The sequence below is a fragment of the Heptranchias perlo genome, chromosome 7, assembly GCF_035084215.1.
Source record: "Heptranchias perlo isolate sHepPer1 chromosome 7, sHepPer1.hap1, whole genome shotgun sequence".
NCBI lineage: Eukaryota > Metazoa > Chordata > Chondrichthyes > Hexanchiformes > Hexanchidae > Heptranchias > Heptranchias perlo.
The window spans coordinates 71,626,766-71,648,246 of NC_090331.1; the positions used below are offsets into that span (position 1 = coordinate 71,626,766).

Consider the following 21,481-nt stretch of genomic DNA (forward strand, 5'->3'; position numbering starts at 1 on the left):
TCACACATATGCTGACGAAACCCAGCTCAACTTCACCATCACCTCTCTCGACACCTCCACTGCTTCTGATTTGTCATGCTGCTCGTCTGACATCCAGTAGTGGATGAGCAGAAATTTTCTCCAATTTCCTGTGACTCCATAGCCATCAATTCCAATCGCCCTCCCTGGCCACTGTCTGAGGCTGAACCAAACTATTCGCAACCTCGATGTCCTATTTGACCCTGAGCTGAGCTTCTGGCCCCATATCCTCTCCATCACCAAGACCGCCTACTTCCATTCCTTAATATCACCCGTCTCTACCTCTACCTCTGCCCATCGGCTGCTGAAACCCCCATTTAGCTTTTGTTAGCTCCAGGCTCGACTATTCCAATGCTCTCCTGGCCGGCCTCCCATCTTCCACCATCCTTAAATATTAGCTCATCCAAAGCTCTGTTGGCGGTATCCCATTCACCCATCACCCCTGTGCTCGCTGACCTACATTGGCTCCCGGTCCAGCAATGCCTTAAATTTAAAATTCTCCCCCTTATGTTCAAATCCCTCCATGGCCCATGGAAGATGGGGTTTCCTTCACCTCTCCATTGGCAGCAACGCCTTCAGCTGTCTAGGCCCTAAGCTCTGGAACTCCCTCCCTATACTTCCCTGTCCTCCTTTAAGATGCTCCTTAAAACCTATCTCTTTGACCAAGCATTTGGTCACCTGTCCTAATATCTCCTTATGTGGCTTGGTGTCAAATATTGTCGGATAACGCGCCTGTGAAGTGCTTTGGGATGTTTCATTACGTTAAAGTCGCTATATAAATGCGAGTGGTTGTTGTAGTGTTTGAAGGTCAGTTAAGGCACATTTTTTAAAGAAAAGTTTGAAAGAAGGCAGCGTAGGTATTTAATTGTATCACTAAGAGGAAACTTTAAAATCTATTTCCAACCAACCATGTGGGACTATATAAAAAAATTATTCAATATCAGAAATTTATAAAAAGGTCATTTTTGCATATTTCCAAAGCCAAAGAACAAAAGTACCACAAGAGTTAATCTGCATACTAAGTCAAACAAAGAACTAAAAATACATCCAATAAGCTCAGACTCTGCTCTAGGCAGACTGCAGTGGGTTACTGCTAAAGTATATCTGGTTACCATCCGTTTAGTTCATTTCCCTCTTCTTACAGTAATTGGAATATTAGAATATGCAAATATCTTTCTGACAGAGATCTGGCACGTAGTTCTTTTGGCTGCGACAACCAGCGGAAGATTTGTCAAGTGGTAAGTGGAGAGCCAGCTGGAAACAAGTAAAAATCCTTTCATTTCATGTACCCAAAGGCAAGAGTAGAATTCCCTTGATGACAGAGCTCAAGCCATGTCAGGGGAGAGCTTTTATTAAAAGAAAAATTAAATCTGCATTTTTAAAAGTGAAAAATCAGATGATAACTTGGCAACCTAGCTGTTCCAGTGGAATTGGCCTAGTCAGACAATTGAACAGCAACTCACTGCAGCCAGCATTATCAGCAGGAGGAAGGGAAAGGGAAGCAGAGAAAAGCACATCTTTTGTTAGATGTGCAGAGACTGGAGAATCTGGGATTGTTCTCTTTAGAGAATAATAGATGAAAGTAGCTTAACAATCGGCAAAGAGGAGAATCCAGGCCATATCATTCATAGTATCACGGTATGTTACAGCACAGAATGAGACCATTCGGCCCATCGTGCCTGTGCCAGCTCTTCGAAAGAGCTATCCAATTATTCCCTCTCATCTGCTCTTTCCTCATAGCCCTGGGGAACAGTTTCTCCTTAATTACTCTATCAAAACCGTTCATGATTTTGAACACTTCTTTCAAATCTGCTCTTAACCTTCTCAGCTCTAATGAGAACAATCCCAGCTTCTCCAGTCTCTCCACATAACTGAAATCCCTCATTCTTGGTACCATTCTAGTAAATCTCTTCTGCACATTCTCTAAAGCCTTGACATCCTTCCTAAAGTGTGGTGGCCAGAATTGAACACAATACTCCAGCTGAGGCCTAACCAGCGTTTTATAAAGGTTTAGCATAACTTCCTTGCTTTTGTACTCTACTCCTCTATTAATAAAGCCCAAGATTCTGTATGGTTTTTTAACAGCCTTCTCAATTTGTCATGCCACCCTCAAAGATTTGTGTATACACCCCAGGTCTCTGTCCTGCACCCTCTTTAAAATTGTACCATTTACTTTATATTGCCTCTCCTCATTCTTCCTACCAAAATGTATCACTTCACACTTCTCTGTTAAATTTCATCTGCCACATGTCTGCCCATTTCACCAGTCTGTCTATGTCCTCCTGAAGTCTGTTACTATCCTCCACATTGTTTACCACATTTCCGATATTCATGTCATCTGCAAACTTTGAAATTATACCCGCCAAGTCATTAACATATATCAAAAAGTGCAGTGGTCCCAATAACAACCCCTGGGGACCACCACTGTATACTTCCCACCAGTCTGAAAAACAACCGTTCACCACTACTCTCTGCTTTCTGTCCCTTAGCCAATTTTGTATCCAGTCTGCCACTGTCCCTTTAATCCCATGGGCTTTAATTTTGCTTACAAGTAGATTACGTGGTACTTTATTAAATGTCTTTTGAAAGTCCACATACACATCAACTGCACTTCCCTCATCAAAGAACTCAATCAAGTTAGTCAAAAACGATTTTCCTTTAACAAATCTGTGCTGACTTTCGCTTATTAGCCCATACTTTCCCAAGCATCAATTAATTTTGTCGCTGATTATCGTCTCGAAAAGTTCCCCCACCACTGACATTAGGCTGACTGGCCTATAATTGCCGGGTTTATCACTCTCTCCTTTTTTGAACAGGGTTTAACAATCCTCCAGTCCTCTGGCACTGCCCCCATATCTAAGGAGGATTGGAAGATTGTGGCCAGACCCTCCGCAATTTCTACCCATACTTCCCTCAGTAACTTAGTATGTATCCCATCTGGACCGGGTGACATATCTACTTTAGGTACTGCCAACCTGTTAAGTACCTCCTCTTTATTTATTTTTATCCTATCCAATATCGCTACTACCTCCTCCTTTACTGCTACAATGGCAGCATCCTCTTCTCTAGTGAAGGCCAATGTGAAATATTCATTTAGCACAAGATCATCTCCATTTTTGTCCCTAAAATCGGCCCCACCCTTCCTTTGTCTGCCATTTTACTATTTATAAAAGACTTTTGGGTTCCCTTTTATGTTAGCTGCCAATATATTTTCACACACTCTCTCTTTGCCTCTCTTATTCCCTTTTTTAGATCTCTGTACTTTCTATATTTAGCTTGGTTCTCTACTGTATTATGAAACATACATTTATCATAAGCCTCCTTTTCTCCGTTTCATTTTAATCTCTATATCTTTAGTCATCTATGGAGCTTTAGATGCCCTTCCTTTCCCCCTCATGGGAATGTGTCTACTTTGTAGCTGAACTATTTACTCCTTGAAGGCTTCCCATTGTTCAATTACTGTTTTGCCTGACAATTTTTGATTCAAATTCACCCCAGGGCAAGATCCCTTTTTAACTCACTGAAATTAGCCCTTCTCCAGTTAAGTATTTTTACATTTGATTGTTCCTTGTCCTTTTCCATAACTATTCTAAACCTAAATGATATTATGATCATTAATCCCCTAATGCTCCCCCACTGAAACATGCTCCACTTGCCCAACTTCATTTCCCAGAACTAGATCCAGCACTGCTTCCTTCCTTGTTGGACTGGAAACACACTGATCAAGAAAGCTCTCTTGTATACAGTTCAGGAATTCCTCCCCCTTTTTGCCCTTTACACTGTTACTATCCCAGTCTATACTGGGATAAATGAAGTCTCCCATTATCACAATTCTATAGTTCTTGCATCTTTCTGAAATTTGACTGCAAATTTGCTCCTCGATCTCCTTCCCACTATTTGGTGGCTTATTATACACCCAGTAGCCTAACAGCTCCTCTATTGTTCCTTAATTCTAACCAAATAGATTATTTGAACCCTCAATTAATGAAATAAAATGAATTAAAAAAAACTAGTATCAGTAATGGGGGCCATGATGCTGCCGGATTGTCATAAAAACCCATCTGGTTCACTAATGTCCTTTAGGAAAGGAAACCTGCCATCCTTCCCTGTGTGTCTCCAGACCCACAACAATGTGGTTGATTCTTAATTGCCCTCTGAAATGGCCTAGCAAGCCACTCAGTTGTACAATCTCACTACAGAAAGTCATAATAAGAATAAAACCGGATGGACCACTCAGCAACGGACCACAAGGCACGGACACGACAAAGGCAAAACATGCCCAGTCGACCCTGCAAAGTCCTCCTCACTAACATCTGGGGACTTGTGCCAAAATTGGGAGAGCTGTCCTACAGACTAGTCAAGCAACAGCGTGACATAGCCATACTCATGGAATCATACCTATCACACCTTCCCAGAAATGCTAGGGAACCAATGGACGAGTGAGAAGGAGGAATTAAAGGAAATTAATATTAGTAAAAAAAAAAGTGCTGGAGAAATTAATGGGACTGAAAGCCGATAAATCCCCAGGACCTGATAATCTGCATCCCAGAGCACTAAAAGAGGTAGCCATGGAAATAGTGGATGCATTAGTTGTCATCTTCCAAAATTCTATAGATTATGGAACAGTTCCTGCAGATTGGAGTGTGGCAAATATAACCCCACAATTTAAAAGAGGGAGAGAGAAAACGGGGAACCAAAGACCATTTAGCCTAACATCAGTAGTAGGGAAAATGCTAGAGTCTATTATAAAGGATGTGATAACAGGACACTTAGAAAATATCAACAGGATTAGAAAAGTCAACATGGATTCATGAAAGGGAAAAGATGTTTGACAAACCTGCTGGAGTTTTTTTTGAGGATGAAACTGGTAGAATAGATAAGGAAGAACCAATGGTAATGGTTTATTTGGATTTTCAGAAGGCCTTTGATAAAGTCCCAAATAAGAGGTTAGTGTGCAAAATTAAAGCACATGGGATTGGGGGGAATATACTGGCATGGACTGAAAATTGGTTAACACACAGGAAACGAGAGTAGGAATAAATGGGTCTTTTTTGGGGCGGCAGGCAGTGACTTGTGGGATATCGCAGGGATCAGTGCTTGGGCCCCAGCTATTCACAATATATATCAATGATTTGGATGAGGGAACCAAATGTAATATTTCCAAGTTTACTGATGACACAAAACAAGGTGGGGTCGTGAGTTGTGAGGGGGATGCAAAGAGGCTTCAAAGCGATTTAGACAAGTTGAGTGAGTGGGCAAATATATGGCAGATGCAGTATAATGTGGATAAATGTGAAGTTATCCACTTTGGAAGGAAAAACAGACAGAAAGGCAGAGTATTATTTAAATAGTGATAGATTGAGAAATGTTGATGTACAAAGTGACCTGGGTGCCCTTGTACACCAGTCACTGAAAGCAAACATGCAGGTGAAGCAAGCAGTTAGGAAGGCAAATGGTATGTTGGCCTTCATTGCAAGAGGATTTGAGTACAGGAGCAAGGGTGTCTTACTGCAGTTATACAGGGTCTTGGTGAGACCACACCTGGAGTATTGAGTGCAGTTTTGGTCTCCTTACCTAAGAAAGGATATACTTGCCATAGAGGGAGTGCAGCAAAGGTTCATCAGACTGATCCCTGGGATGGCAGGACTGATGCACGAGGAGAGATTGGGTTGACTCGGCCTGTATTCACTCGAGTTAAGAAGAATGAGAAGGCATCTCATTGAAACATATAAAATTCTGACAGGGCTAGACAGACTGGATGCAGGGAGGATGTTTCCCCTGGTTGAGGGGTCTAGAGCCTCAGGATACAGGGTAGGTCATTTAGGACTGAGATGAGGAGAAATTTATTAACTCAGAGGGTGGTGAACCTGTGGAATTCTCTACCACAGAAGGCTGTGGAGGCCAAGACACTGAATATATTTAAGAAGGAACTAGATAGATTTATAGATACAAAAGGTGTCAAGGGGTATGGGGAGAGAGCAGGAATATGGTAATGAGATAGAGGATCAGCCATGATCATACTGAATGGAGAAGCAGGCTCGAAGGGCCAAATGGCCTACTCCTGCTCCTATTTTCTATGTTTCTATGTTTCGCCCAACGTTCCAGACTCTTCCATCACCATCCCTGGGTATATCCTGCCCCATCAGCAGGGCAGACCCACCAGAAGTGGTGGCAGTCAGGAGGGACTGGCCCTGGGAGTGCCCCTCAACACTGACTCCGGACCCCACGAAATCTCATGGCATCAGGTCAAACATGGGCAAGGAAAACTCCTACTGATTACCACCTCCCGCCCTCCCTCAGCTGATGAATCAGTCCTCCTCCATGTTGAGCACCACTTGGAGGAAGCACTGAGGGTAGCAAGGGCACAGAATGTACTCTGGATGTCCATCACCAAGAATGGCTCGGTAGCACCACTACTGACCGAGTTGGCCAAATCCTGAAGGACATAGTTGCCAGACTGGGCCTGCGGCAGGTGGTGAGCGAACCAACACGAAGGAAAAACCGACTTGAACTCATCCTCACCAATCTACCTGTCGCAGATGCATCTGTCCATGACAGTATTGGTAGGAGTGACCACCGCATAGACCTTGTGGAGACAAAGTCTCGCCTTCACACTGAGGACACCATCCAACGTATTGTGTGGCACTACCACTGTGCTAAATGGGATAGATTCAGAACAGATCTAGCAGCTCAAAACTGGCCTTCCATGAGGCGCTGTGGGCCATCAGCAGCAGCAGAATTGTATTCCAGCACAATCTGTAACCTCATGGCCCGGCATATTCCTCACTCCACCATAACCGACCAGCCAGGGGATCAACCCTGGTTCAATGAGTGTAGAAGAGCATACCAGGAACAGCACCAGGTGTGCCTAAAAATGAAGTGCCAACCTGGTGAAGCTACAACACAGGACTACATGCATGCTAAACAGCAGAAGCAACATGCTATAGATAGAGCTAAGCAATTCCACAACCAATGGATCAGATCAAAGCTCCGCAGTCCTGCCACATCCAGTCATGAATGGTGGTGGACAATTAAACAACTAACGGGAGGAGGAGGCTCTGTAAACATCCCCATCCACAATGATGGCAGAGCCCAGCACGTGAATGCAAAAGACAAGGCTGAAGCATTTGCAACCATATGCAGCCAGAAGTGCTGAGTGGATGATCCATCTCGGCCTCCTCCCAATATCCCCACCATCACAGAAGCCAGTCTTCAGCCAATTCGATTCACTCCACGTGATAGCAAGAAACGGCTGAGTGCACTGGATACAGCAAAGTCTATGGGCCCCGACAATATCCCGACTGTAGTGCTGAAGACTTGTGCTCCAGAACTAGCCGCACCTCTAGCCAAGCTGTTCCAGTACAGCTACAACACTGGCATATACCCGACAATGTGGAAAATTGCCCAGGTATGTCCTGTCCACAAAAAGCAGGACAAATCCAATCCGGCCAATTACCGCCCTATCAGTCTACTCTCAATCATCAGCAAAGTGATGGAAGGTGTCGTCAACAGTGCAATCAAGCGGCACTTACTCACCAATAACCTGCTCACCGATGCTTAGTTTGGGTTCTGCCAGGACCACTCGGCTCCTGACCTCATTACAGTCTTGGTCTAAACATGGACAAAAGAGCTGAATTCCAGAAGTGAGGCGAGAGTGACTGCCCTTCACATCAAGGCAGCATTTGACCGAATGTGGTACCAAGGAGCCCTAGTAAAATTGAAGTCAATGGGAATCAGGGGGAAAACTCTGCAGTGGCTGGAGTCATACCTAGCACAAAGGAAGATGGTAGTGGTTGTTGGAGGCCAATCATCTCAGCTCCAGGACATTGCTCCATCATAAGGTCAGAAATGGAGATGTTCGCTGATGATTGCACAGTGCTCAGTTCCATTCGCAACCCCTCAGATAATGAAGCAGTCCGTGCCCGCATGCAGCAAGACCTGGACAACATCCAGGCTTGGGCTGATAAGTGGCAAGTAACATTTGTGCCAGACAAGTGCCAGGCAACGACCATCTCCAACAAGAGAGAGTCTAACCACCTCCCCTTGACATTCAACGGCATTACCATCACCAAATCCCCCATCAACATCCTGGGGGTCACCATTGAACAGAAACTTAACAGGACCAGCCAAATAAATACTGTGGCTACAAGAGCAGGTCAGAGGCTGGGTATCCTGTGGCGAGTCACTCAGCTCCTGACTCCCCAAAGCCTTTCCACCATCTACAAGGCACAGGTCAGGAGTGTGATGGAATGCTCTCCACTTGCCTGGATGAGTGCAGCTCCAACAACACTCAAGAAGCTCGACACCATCCAGGACAAAGCAGCCCGCTTGATTGGCACCCCATCCGTCACCCTAAACATTCACTCCCTTCACCACCGGCACACCGTGGCTGCAGCGCGTACCGTCTACAGGAGGCACTGCAGCAACTCGCCAAGGCTTCTTCGACAGCACCTCCCAAACCAGCGACCTCTACCACCTAGAAGGACAAGGACAGCAGGTACATGGGAACAACACCACCTGCACCTTCCCCTCCAAGTCACACACCATCCCGACTTGGAAATATATCGCTGTTCCTTAACCGTCGCTGGGTCAAAATCCTGGAACTCCCTACCCAACAGCATTGTGCGAGAACCTTCACCACACAGACTGCAGCGATTTAAGAAGACGGCTCACCACCACCTTCTCAAGGGCAATTAGGAATGGGCAATAAATGCTGGCCATGCCAGCGACGCCCACATCCCGTGAACGAATTTTAAAAAAACATTATCCCTTCCCAGTATCTTATAATAGTTTCTTTGATCAATGCTGCCACCCCCTCCTTTCTTTTCTTTCCCTATCTTTCCTGAATGCCTTGTAGCCAGGAAAAATAATTACCTAATCCTCCCCTTCTTTGATCCAGGTCTCTGTTATTGCCATTATATCATAGTCTCATGTGGTGCCTTGAGCCTGCAGCTCACCAACCTTAATTACCACGCTACATGCATTTACACACATGCACTCCAAACTCATCTTAAACTACCTCACATTTGCCCCCTGTTTAATCCCTCCTATTTCTGAACTATTCTTTATTCTAGTTCTAGTTGTCTCTTCTAGTCCTTTGTGCACCTAGTTTCTCCTTTCTGTTCCATTCGGGTGCCCATTCCCTGCCAAATTAGTTTAAGCCCTCAGCCATAGCATTAGTTGACCTCCCCACGAGGTCCGAGTCCCAGCTCTGTTGAGGTGCAACCTGTCTGGCATGTACAGGTCTCTCCTGCCCCAGAACTGTTCAAGTGTTGTACAAAAGCAATTAAATGGGTGTCTCAGTTGCTGGAAAGTGAGTCTCAAGATGCTAAATTTGACCAAATTCTAAAATTAACTTTACAGCACTTTGTTTATCATTCTCAGCCTGGGTATTCACCAATAACCTTCATTAATATAGGCTCCTATGTTAATTTTTGTTGAAACTTGGATTTGCGCAGTCTCAGGTTTTATGGGTTCATATTAAAAACAAGAGGGCATAGTTTTCTACTGAATATACAAACATCTGTTCTGGACATTCTCCCTTCATCCCCACTATGTTGAAAGCAAGACTCATCATAATCTCTTACTCTAATTTCTTTTCCTATCACCTCCATTCTTTGGAGTTCTACCTCTCTCAGATGTTCCTTCCTCCAACTACAATTTTTAGGCCTTTAAAAATCAACCTAGCATCACTATTTCTTGATTTGCCTAATATTTTCAAATGGTGATATTTTCTCAATTTGAAAAAAAAGTTGCCTTTCAGCCATTTTGCTTTGATAACAGTAATTTATTAACTGATACAAAATGTCACATTTCAACTTCTGAGTAACTTTTGCGTACAGACTACGTGACCGTCACGTAAATTTTTGTGGTTGAACGTTGCAGTTATGCGGTCACTATTATTACGATGCCAAGCAGTTTTTTTTAAATGCACATTGACTCAGACTCAAGGAGGTCATCTCACATTGTTTGGGCCTCACATCAGCTGAAGCATAACTCTAGTCCAATGCAAATCTAGGTTTAAAAATTGCTCATCTGATCCTTCGGAACACCTGGGCATTTCATAAACTTGGTTTTAAGTCTTACGAGAAATCAGATGCTGCCTGTTGTCGAACATTAAAAACTAGTCGTCAGGGGAGCAAAGTTCTGCAGACGCATGCAGAGCACTCTCCTGGCAGGCAGCACCATGGCCCAGTGGCTAATATAGCTTATGTCTTGCCAGTTGCATTTTGCAATTTACAGTCACTGGTCATAGACCAGTAGCGTAGTGTAAGTGTCAGCTTAGTCCAGTGGTAGCACTCTTGTCTTGGCGTGAGATGGTAATAGGTTCAAGCCCTACTCCAGGGACTTCAAAAAACAATCTAGGTTGACACTTTGTTGCCGTACCAACAGAGTGCTGCACAATCATGAGTGCCATCTTTCGGATGGAGATGTTAAACTGAAGCCCCATCTGCCCTCTCAGGTGGATGTATAAAGATCCCATGGCATTCTTTGAAGAGCAAGGGAGTTGTCCTGGCCAACATTTATCTATCTATCAATCAATATCTCCAAAAGCAGCAGTTGCTGCATTTACAAAACAACACTGACTGCACTTCAAAAGCAACTCATTGGCTCTGAGGCACTGCATAAATGAAAATTCTCTTTTTCTACAGCTACAGTTTTTAACCTACAAAAATACCTCGAAACTTCAAACTACTTAAATTGAAATGTTTGAAAACACATTTTTCAAACAGTTAAACTACATTTCATCATTTTGGTTGTAATTTAAAATGTGTCTGCCCTTTTTCTATTTATCTTAAGCTGCATTTATACTGCCACATTTTCAATGATGGAAAGTAGTTTTAGGTGCACATTAATGCAAGTGTGGTAGCATAATTCTGAAAACGACCAAATGCACACGAGGAGATGCGAGACTGTATTATGAAAAACATGGATTATTTTCTAGGCAACTTTATGCATGCCATAAACTGCAAGAAAATAGAACCTGCTTTATTCCTCATAATATCTGTAAACTACTGTCCATCTTTTTGATGACTTACAAGAATTACATATAAAACGTGACAAATGCAGATTCAAAACAGGTTACAAAGATCTGCTCTGTTAACAGTAAGAATGGGTTGCCAAGAAGAATGGCTGAGATCAGGACACTAAGCTCATTTTCGAAATGACTTGATTCCATAATGGGAAGATGATGAGATTGGTATTCTGGAAGCATGAAATGAAATGGTCTGAAGGGTCACCTTCATTGTGATTTTGGCTCCAAATAAAACTTTTGCCTCCAAAGTGTGATTCTGGACCCTCAACAGAAACTTTCGTGGCATTTTGTATTCTATGCCAAGTAAATATATCAATTACTTCATCAATATCAATTATATAGAACAAGGCATAACTGGACAATCACCTACAGTTCAATTATAAATTATCATAAAGGAGTGGTCAAACATTCAGCTTTCAAAATGCTACTGATGGACTAAATTAGCTTGGAATGAATGCCAAGGGTGGAAAAAAAAGAGAAATTGTGGAAAGAGACAAATTGTTATAATCTGGGGCTACCCTGAACCACACTTCATTATCTCTCAACATTATCCCACCCAAATGCACTTGAAAATCCCTCTGACCTATTTCACTGATAAAATATTCAGTTTTATTCCACAACCATGCAACAATACACAACATCCACATTAGAAGAAAAATATCAGCACACTTATGTTATCTTTATCCAAGCTACTTTGTTCACCTCAAATATTACAAAATCTGTTCACCACCCAGTTCTTCTGTTCAGAAAAAGACCCTAGATCTTAAATGTGCTCTTGCCTGGTGAAAGTAAGATGCCATAACATTTTGTGTGCACTGCAGGGCCTAACATTAATTTCCACTCATTCCCAATTTAACTAGCATCCAAGGCTATCTACTTGCAGGAGCAAGATTTCTTCGGTTCACTATCTGTAGTAAAATCACAAGTGAGTTAACAAAGAATGAGTTTATGATTTAGAGGAAATATTTCACCTCAGTTTCTCAATTCTTAGGTCCAGGGGTCAGCCCAACTGTTTAGGTCAAACGCCATGATTGGCCTCAGTTCCCCAACATGTCCCACTCCAATATTGATTCCAGAACCAGAACTGAAATCCACTTTTCATTTCCTGCTCACCCTCCAGGTTGTTTCATCAATCCCAATGATATTTTTCAGCTGCAATCTATGCCTGAGAAAATACTACATTACTGCAAAGTCATAATTGTCATTCAATCCTTCAATAAATTGACAAAACGTTCAAAGATTTAATCTTGAACCATCCAAATCAAGATTTTGGGTCACAAATTTATTTTGTCAAGTTCTTTGATCTTGATCTCACAATTATCCCCATTGAAAGTCTTAGACTGATGTCAGTATTTTCACTGTTCATCGAATCACAGAAAGTTACAGCACACGAGGAAGCCATTCGGCCTATCGTGTCTGTGCCAGCCGAAAAAGAGCTATCCAGTTTAATCTCACTTTCCAGCACTTGGTCTGTAGCCCTGTAGGTTAAGGCACTTCAAGTGCACATCCAAGTACTTTTTAAATGAGTTGAGGGTTTCTGCCTCTACCACCCTTTCAGACAGTGAGTTCCAGACCCCCACCACCATCTGGGTGAAAAATTTCTCCTCAGCTCCCATCTAATCCTTCTACAAATTACCTTAAATCTATGCCCCCTGGTCACTGACGCCTCTGCTAAGGGAAATAAGTCCTCCCTAGCCACTCTATCTAGTCCTGTCTTAATTTTATATACTTCAATTAAATCTTCCTTGCTCCAAAGAAAACAACCCCAGCCTATCCAATCTTTTCTCATAACTAAAATTCTCCAGCCCTGGCAACTGCCACGTAAATCTCTTCTGTACCCTCTCTAGTGCAATCACATCTTTCCTGTAATGTGGTGACCACAACTGTAAGCAGTACTCAAGCTGTGGCCTAACCAAAGTTTTATACAGTTCTAGCATAACCTCCTTGCTCTTATATTCTGTGCCTTGGCTAATAAAGGAAAGTATCCCGTATGACTTTTTAACCACCTTATCTACCTGTCCTGCAGGGACAAACACTCCAAGGTCCCTCTCTTCCTCTACACCTCTCAATATCCTCCCATTTATTGTGTACTCCTTTGCCTTGTTTGTCCTCCCCAAATGCATTACCTCACACTTCTCTGGGTTGAATTCCATTTGCCACTTTTCTGCCCACCTGACCAGTCCATTGATATCTTCCTGCAGTCTACAGCTTTCCTCCTCACTACCAACCACACGGCCCAATTTTTGTATCATCTGCAAACCTTTTGATCAAGCCCCCCACATTCAAGTCCAAATTATTAATATATACCACAAAAAGCAAGGGACCTAGTGCTGAGACTTACAGAACCCCAATGGAAACAGCCTTCCGGTCGCAAAAACACCCATCAACTATTACCCTTTGCTTCCTGCCACTGAGCCAATTTTGGATCCAACAAGCCACTTTCCCTTGGATCCCATGGGCTTTTACTTTTTTGACCAGTCTGCCATATGGGACCTTGTCCAAAGCCTTGCTAAAATCTATGTAGTCTACATCAAATGCGTTACCCTCATCGACCCTCCTTGTTACCTCTTCAAAAAATTCAATCAAGTTAATCAGACATGAATCTATGCTGATTGTTCTGAATGAAATTATTTTGTTTCTGATCACAGATGGAGTTGGAGTACTGTAAGGACATAATATGTCAGGAGTAGATTTTTTTTGTTTAAAAGTAACTCGTTTTTCTTTCTCATAAATTGGAAAAGGCAACCCAATCAGTACTCCAAAAATCTCCCTGTTGCTAAAACTGTTATCCACTCTTTAATCTCTTTAGAGCCAAAACCCTGTTGCTTGCATGCTGTCCTTCTCACCAATCACCATTATCTTCACTGACCTCTAATGGTTCCCTGTGCCCTAATGCACTGAATTAAAAAACCTCGGGGGTGATTTTAAACCCCAAAATAGTTGTTTTTTGGGTCGCGACCACAACCCGGCTTTATTTCCTGGTTTAATGTCGGCGCTGGGAACGCAAAGTCTGAAAATTTTGCGGTTGTGACCCAAAAAAAACTATTTTCAACTCCCACCTGCCTCCAACCCACCCGTTCTTGGGGTTTAAAATCACTCCCCTTGTCTTTGTTTACATATCCCTTCATGGCATTGCCCCAATCTACCTCAGCAGGCTCACATGGCAACCTTCAGTCCCCTGACTCTAGCCCTTCTGTGCATTCCCTCCCTTCCGCCTCCTCATTCAACAGCACAGGCATCAGCTATCTCAGACCTACTCTCTGAAACTCCATCCCTAAACCTTCTTTGTTTTGTTACTCCTCTCCCCACCTTTAAATGCCCTCCCAAAACCTCTCATTTTGACCTTGTATTTGGGTGTTTTGGTAAAACTGCTCAAAAGCCTAGTGAACGTTTATTGTTATCACGTGCAGTATTTTAACCTATTTAATATGTAATTCTAAGTTCTACAGGGTGGAAAGAAAGGGGTGATAATCACAGCGATAACAACTTTTCCTGCATCCTACTTTTGTCTTTCCCAACTCTTCTATTATTGCTCAGTGACCACTCTTTCCTATGTAAAGTGTTTTGAGATGTTTTATTACATAAAAGGTTCTATATAAATCTAAGTTGTTGTCCATTTTTAAAGTACAATGCTTCAACAGCGACTGCTAATTACATCACTGAAAGTAACAGCCGAGAGGAGTTACTGAACCAAACAGTGCAAGTGCTTCAGCCATCCACTCAATTCAACTACGTGTTAACTTACCATCCCCACACATTCAGTCTCAGTAATTGTTCCAGATCAGAACAATCAAATCAGTGATATCACACAAACTGTGCAAGTAAATAAAATAAAGACAAGCTAGAATACAGCATTCAATGAAATACAAAATCTTCCTAGTTCTGTGAAGCAGAAAAGCCACAACCAAAATTATAACATTTAAAAGGCGGACAAAAAAAAAATCATGGAAAATAAATTACAAAGAAATTTTTTTTTAAAATTGTGAACAGAAATAAGGAACTCAAAAATGCAAATGTAAAAAGAATCACACCAAAGAAGCAACTGTACTGAATAGAATTAGAAAACAAATCCAGACAGAACACAAGAAAGCCAAAGCATGTTTACAAAAAAGATTCCTTTTCAGTGTCTTTTTAATTTTCCATATCTTTTTCCAATATTAATTCCTCTGTAATGTACTAATTAATTTCTCTACAATTTGTACCACCACTATCTATCATTTTGTTTTAAACATTTCCAAAAGAAGCATCATCTTTTAACTAAAATAGCATTGCAAAAATAAAAGTAGTGGATCATTGTTATAAAAGGTGATGGTTAAACTCATGAGGGGTACCTTTGTATGCACACATCAACTCGCAAAAAGGTGCTAGTTGGAATCCTTGTCTGTCAATGATAAACAATTGTAAACAATTTTACAACACCAAGTTATAGTCCAACGATTTTATTTGAAATCTACAAGCTTTCGGAGGCTTCCTCCTTCCTCAGGTAAATGTCAGGAATTCCACATCAATGATAAACAAAGGAAACAACTGAAGAGAAGTAGCTTTTTGTAGCTTGAGCTGAATCTGTATTCTAGGTATATTAAAAGTTAATGCTAAGCCATTTCTGACTTAATGGTATTTAAGTATCAAGGGTAATTTAAACATTTCAATATATTTTTTAAATACTTACATTTTTCATATTTAGATTTTTACAGACCATATTTAGTTCACAATGAAAAATATGTTTTGGTAAAACTGCTCAAAAGTCTAGTATAAGTTTATTGTTGTCACGTGCCATATTTTAACCTGTTTAATATGTAATTCTAAGTTCTACAGGGTAGAGAGAAAGGGGTGACAATCATAGCGATAACAACTTTTCCTGCATCCTACTTTTTAAACAAAGTAATGAGTTTCCCTAGGACCAGTAAGCAAGGTGCCAAATGTTTAAATTAATCTGGTTTCTCTGCCATACCGCCTTGGTATGGAGCACTGACTTGGGATGACAGGTGGATCTCCCTGTTCATCGTGGATCGCTGTTAATCTGTCGCTACGTATAAGACATCTCATAGTAAGCCAGCTCTGCGGATATGCATAAAACATGTCAAAATAAGGGCCGTTCTGTGACATACATAAGGCATGTTACAGTGAGGCCAGTTCTACGACATGCATAAGGCATGTTACAGTGAGGCCAGCTCTACGACATGCATAAGGCATGTTACAGTGAGGCCAGCTCTACGACATGCATAAGGCATGTTAAAGTGAGGGCAGTTTACCTGAAGCTGATAAATAAAAAAATGATACTGTTTTGAACTTTTCATACCCCAAATACAACTAAATATTAAGCTTCATTGCATTTTCTTTTTTATTTAGAAACCTGGCTATAGGAGCAAGACCGACAGTGCAGGGTACCACCAAGATAGAAAAGTGTAGGAGAGAACAGAAGATAAATCAAGAATTTGTGTAACTTCAAAGAGTAAAAGAAACTGAAAAATAAGTGTTGCTTCTACTATTCAGCTCACTGATAGCCACCAACACGGCACGATTTAGGTCACACCACAAATGAATTAAGATCAGTTTAACTGTAAGTAAGTTTTTTTTTTCATCTGCCTCATTCTTAAATAAACTGCATGTGTTAGCTTACTAAAGGTAACATGTCACATTTTCAGGCAGCCTTACTTTTTTTGCATAGCCTCATCTACATGGCATACTCCTATAATAATGCGACAAAGGCATCATAGAGCATTGCAACACTAGTGAGCTACATCACCAAGTGTTAGGGCCTGTATTTACAAGCACAATTTCCTCAAAGTGAATTACCAATTTCAGCTTTATTATCATGGTGATGCACTAATTGAAAGCCAAGCAATTAATTGCAGGTAGGAATAAAAATCCAAGCAAGAATCAACTGGGCCACTCATGTATCCACCAGTACTCTTTCGACTAGAAACAGTATGTGCCATGGGGGGGGGGGGGATCAAGAAGGAAAGCAGCAAAATAAATGAAAATACCTTTATAAAACTGTTTAGATCACAGCAAGAATATTTTGCATAGGATATCAACTTCTATTTGTTATATGGACCTAACCGAATATTTTCAGGAAATTCAACTGTATCGTGTACAGTTATATCTAAGTTTCTAAATTTATTGACCCTGCTTTGTGACATTTTGTTTCATTATGCCAAATAGTCAATAAAGCATCTGGGTGGGACCTAAGCTTTTTAAGTGCAAAAAGGGAAGTGTACAGGTTCATATACGATAGCCAATGTACATCGACACAACTACTTAATGAAGACAGTCTGAGTCCAGCTGAAAATTACATTCTCCATATTCTTCCCTCCAGAGTCTTGCATTTAGTTTCAAGATCCTAATCACGTTTACACATTTGAAAAGAAAAATGATACAAAACAGTATAACTCTCGGCATATTAGCTGAATCAACATTTTTTGATGCTGTTCAAATCACTGAAGACCCAACAATCATGCCAGTTATCGGACAGTTAATACATTGCAATATTTAAATTTTATATCAGCCTTGGTGACATTAGTACATTTTAAGTAAGCAGTAGTTCACAAGGTTTGAGAGCTTGAGAGACTAAGGTATGTAACAAGAAATATTCCCTTATTTGTCAGTATTTTTGAGGGGAGATGGTCATACTCTGACACAGGGAATGTTCACTTACAGTTTTAAAAAACAAAATAGAAAACAAACTGCACACTGTCCTGCACTTTGGCTCAATATTTTCATGCAGAAAGCCATTTTAAGAGACATCATGGGAATTGGATTTCCATTGTTCTTTTCACTCTGTCTCAGAACACAAGTCTAAACAGCATCAATAGACCTCAATATATCAACTGGATGAGAAAAAGAGGGTGAAGGTTTTAGAGTTTTTTTCTGCTAGCTTTCTCCCCTCCTGACTCTGTGATGTGGTCTGATTCCATGGATGCCAGAAGCACTTGCCCATTCTTGAGGCTATTCATCCATTGAATGCATCACAGCCAAATCCAGCCTCAGCTTCACCCAATGTCCACAAGTGCATTTTCCAGCAGTGAACAGCCACCCTGGCCGATTTTTACATTTTTAACGGTTGGTTTCAGAGCTCCTGGGTTATGTCTTTACTGATACTCTGGCCAAATTCAGATAACTCCACATTGACTGAGTGGGACATTCCTCGTCATTATGGCTTATCTAGTCCCTGTCTTAATCAGCTGAGCAATCAGAGAATACTTGAAAACATTAGCTTCAAACTGTGCTACATTCGTTATTTGATAAAATAGAAATGGACACTCAAATGAAGCAATATGGTGACAGATATTTTAGTGAGCAAAAAGCCAATTTCACCCAAGGGAGGTTGTGCTCATTTTGAACAGGCAAGTCAGAATTATTACATGATAAAAATGTGTTTATATTTTGATTACAGATGGATATTACCAACCAAGGGCTGATTTTTCTATAATAAATCAAAAATGCCTCTGCCCCTGCACATTTTTCTTTCACAAGTTATGATTATCCAAACATTGTTAGCTGAAGATATTTTTCCTAGAGATAAAACGCAAACTTAAAATATTAAAAACTGGAAATAAAAACAGAAAATACTGGAAATACAAAGCAGCTCCCTCAGTATCTGAAAATTTAGGTTAATGTTTCATTTGATGGAAGATTTCAGTGCAAAACCTTAAACTATCTTTTCTCTTTTCACATTTTTCCTAATTGATTTAATTTCGGTTGCAGGGATGGATGCCTGTTAGTATCAAGTATGAATGACACATGCACATGCCTTTTGGATAGATGCATATTTGGGCCTTTAGATATCCGACATTCTACTACACTAGTTATTCAGACTTCTCAGTTTGCAGTTTTTAAATCCCTTCATTTTCCACATGAGCCAAAAGAATAAAAAGCCATGTCACAAAATATTAATGTAAGCCACGAGATCAAAACATTCTCTACTAAACAAGGCCACTAGACACTGAGAACCACTCAACTGACAATTTAAATGCCCGAGGCAAAAAAGCTATTAAAAAGGTCACACTTTCCATAAATCAGAGGGACCACTACCACATTATTTTTAAATACAACTTAAAAGGAAAGAATGTCTATCTCTTGCTTAGTGTACAAATTTGATTAGTAAGAGGGAAACAAGCATATTTAGAGTTAAAATAAACTGGAAACCTCCATTTTGTAGCACAAAGTGGACAGAGCGTCACACAGACTGCTGATAAATTGAATGGAACACTGAAAAGCAAGCATTCTGGTATACACAATGAAATTTATTGGTGACAGGATTTTGCATAGTAAACAAGATCTGGGACATGCAAACAATGAATATCTAATTGGAAAACTCAATTTCATCTGATCAACATGAGATTTCTATTATGAATCTTTGTTTACAAAAAGGATATCAGCTCCACAAAAAGAACACAAAACATCTGTGAATTCTGTAAACCATACCTTTGCAGACTCACACAGACTTTACTTACGTATTCTTCTAGTCTCATTCTTAAAACACCAGAGTAAAAACTAGAGTGACTGTGCCATCCATCTATAGATGGATTGCTGTGACATCATTCGTTATCAATCTTCATAGTTTAGTCGGCCGAATGCTACAAAAGGCCACTGTTAATCTGAAGGCCAATATGACATCACCAGAAATCCATCTATATAAGACAAGCAATAACTCGGTCATTCCCATTTATTTAGACTGGTAGCACCTAATAGAACAGGTTTGAACACGTTAGGGAAATTAATCTGGAATTCTGTGTTAAATCCAAAGTTCAGGTTCTTAACAGTTCAATGTGCATAAATAAACACATTGAGGTAGAAACAGTAAATTCAGATGTTATCCATCACAATATTCCCCCCCTCCTCCCTTACCTGGAAGGGGCCGCTGAGACATCTTTAGTTCAAACTGGCCCGATCTGACTTGGCTCAATGAAGCTGAATTCGAAATAACTTTAAAGCTTATCCCTAACTGCAAACACCTTTTGTAACCTTAAAGCTCAAGCTTCAACTCTGTAATCTTTCGAATTGAAACAACTCATCAATATTTATTGAGCTCACAGGATCGACCTCTATCCATGTCCTAGGTGCCGTATGATTCGCGTTTGGATTATCCAGTAGTTTACAAACATTTTCTAAAAAAAAGAAACTCTATAAAAATATAGAAAAGCTTCACACCACGTCGTCTTCACAATCATCTATTTATTTACCTGTTCGTTTAAAAAAATACCCAAATAGAACACTGGAAGAAAGCAATCCACCCATCTCGGGTTTGTAACCTCCTGTCCATCGATTCCCGTAAAAATAACACTGTTGCACAATTTGTAACTTTTAATTGCGTTCAGACTAGCTCAAACAACTTGTCAAATACATAATTATCTATTTGCTCCGAGCACGTAGCGATTGAGGTTTCCGCATCTCTCAACAAGCCGACTTAAAAACAAATTTCTTAAAATTGATACACAAGGAATCAGAAAAGTAACGTGCAAACAGGACGTGGTCCAAGTGCGCTTTCTGGGGCGTGAGAAAAGATCCCACTGTAGACTTTAATATGGGAGCGAATTAATGACATTTACCTCAAACGCTCGGGCACAGAGCTCACGATTGCTCCTGACATCCCCCGGCTTCTTTATTGCAGCCGAAGTGACAGGGGCGAGGTGCCGTCAATGGCTTTTCAAAACGGGCAAGCCTCTCCCCCTCTCAGCAACCAAAACACAGCGCTGCACGTTTCAGCGCCAATGACACAGACAAGCAAATTCAGGCAAACGATGACAAAAAGTCTTATTAAAAACAAACACATTTGCATTTCCACATGCGGCGCTGCTTCCTCTTCCTCCTCCTCTTTCTCTCTTTAATTCTTATTCACTCACCTCACACTGGGCTCCAGTTGCAGCTCTTCTTTCCGCAATAAACTGCGAATTATTTAGCTTTTTTAAAAAAAAAATAAACAGAACCGACGGCGAGAGAATTACCTCCGTGACCGGTCAGTGCAAAAAAAAAATTCTCCCCTTTTACTTTTTTTTTTGTGCTTAAGGTAAATAATTGTTTTAATTTTCCCGAAGACTCTCTTGTGTTTTGCTTGTGTGGTGTATGTTGGACAGGAGTTTCTTATCACAGTATTGTGCTGTGAGCGCGCTCTGTCCCTGCTTGCTGCTGCTGCTGCTGCTGCTCGCGCCGGCGCTTCCTCCCCGGGCGAGGCGCGCTCCCGCTGTCGCTCGCGTTCCCGCCCATTGCGCGCGCCTGCCTAAAGCGGGTGCGCGGCCGAGAGAGAGAGAGGAAATTCGAAGTTGAAGTTCCTGGAAATGGGCACATTGCGTCAAACAAGGGGTCAAAGCAGAAGTAATGAAGCTAAAAACAAAACTCACTTTGCAAAAGTTTGTAGGGACTCTTCAGTGCTGGAAATGCCCAAGTGGTAATTACTATAATTTAAAAGGACTTTTTAACGCTCCCCAA

The 21,481-nt window shown here is 41.2% G+C and overlaps 1 protein-coding gene across 5 annotated transcripts in view; it reads right to left on the bottom strand.

Moving 5' to 3' along the window:
• Nucleotides 1–21,189, bottom strand: part of LOC137323846 (diacylglycerol kinase beta-like) — a 479,766-nt gene extending 458,577 nt beyond the window's left edge. For 4 of the 5 annotated variants that reach the window (XR_010963457.1, XM_067987851.1, XM_067987849.1 and 1 more), the window contains exon 1: nucleotides 20,899–21,189. The gene's annotated coding sequence lies outside the window, so the exon portion shown is untranslated. Of the gene's footprint in view, nucleotides 1–20,604; nucleotides 20,756–20,898 lie in introns of those variants that run through there. The other variant, XM_067987848.1, reaches the window with a different exon arrangement.
• Nucleotides 21,190–21,481: the final 292 nt, after the last annotated feature.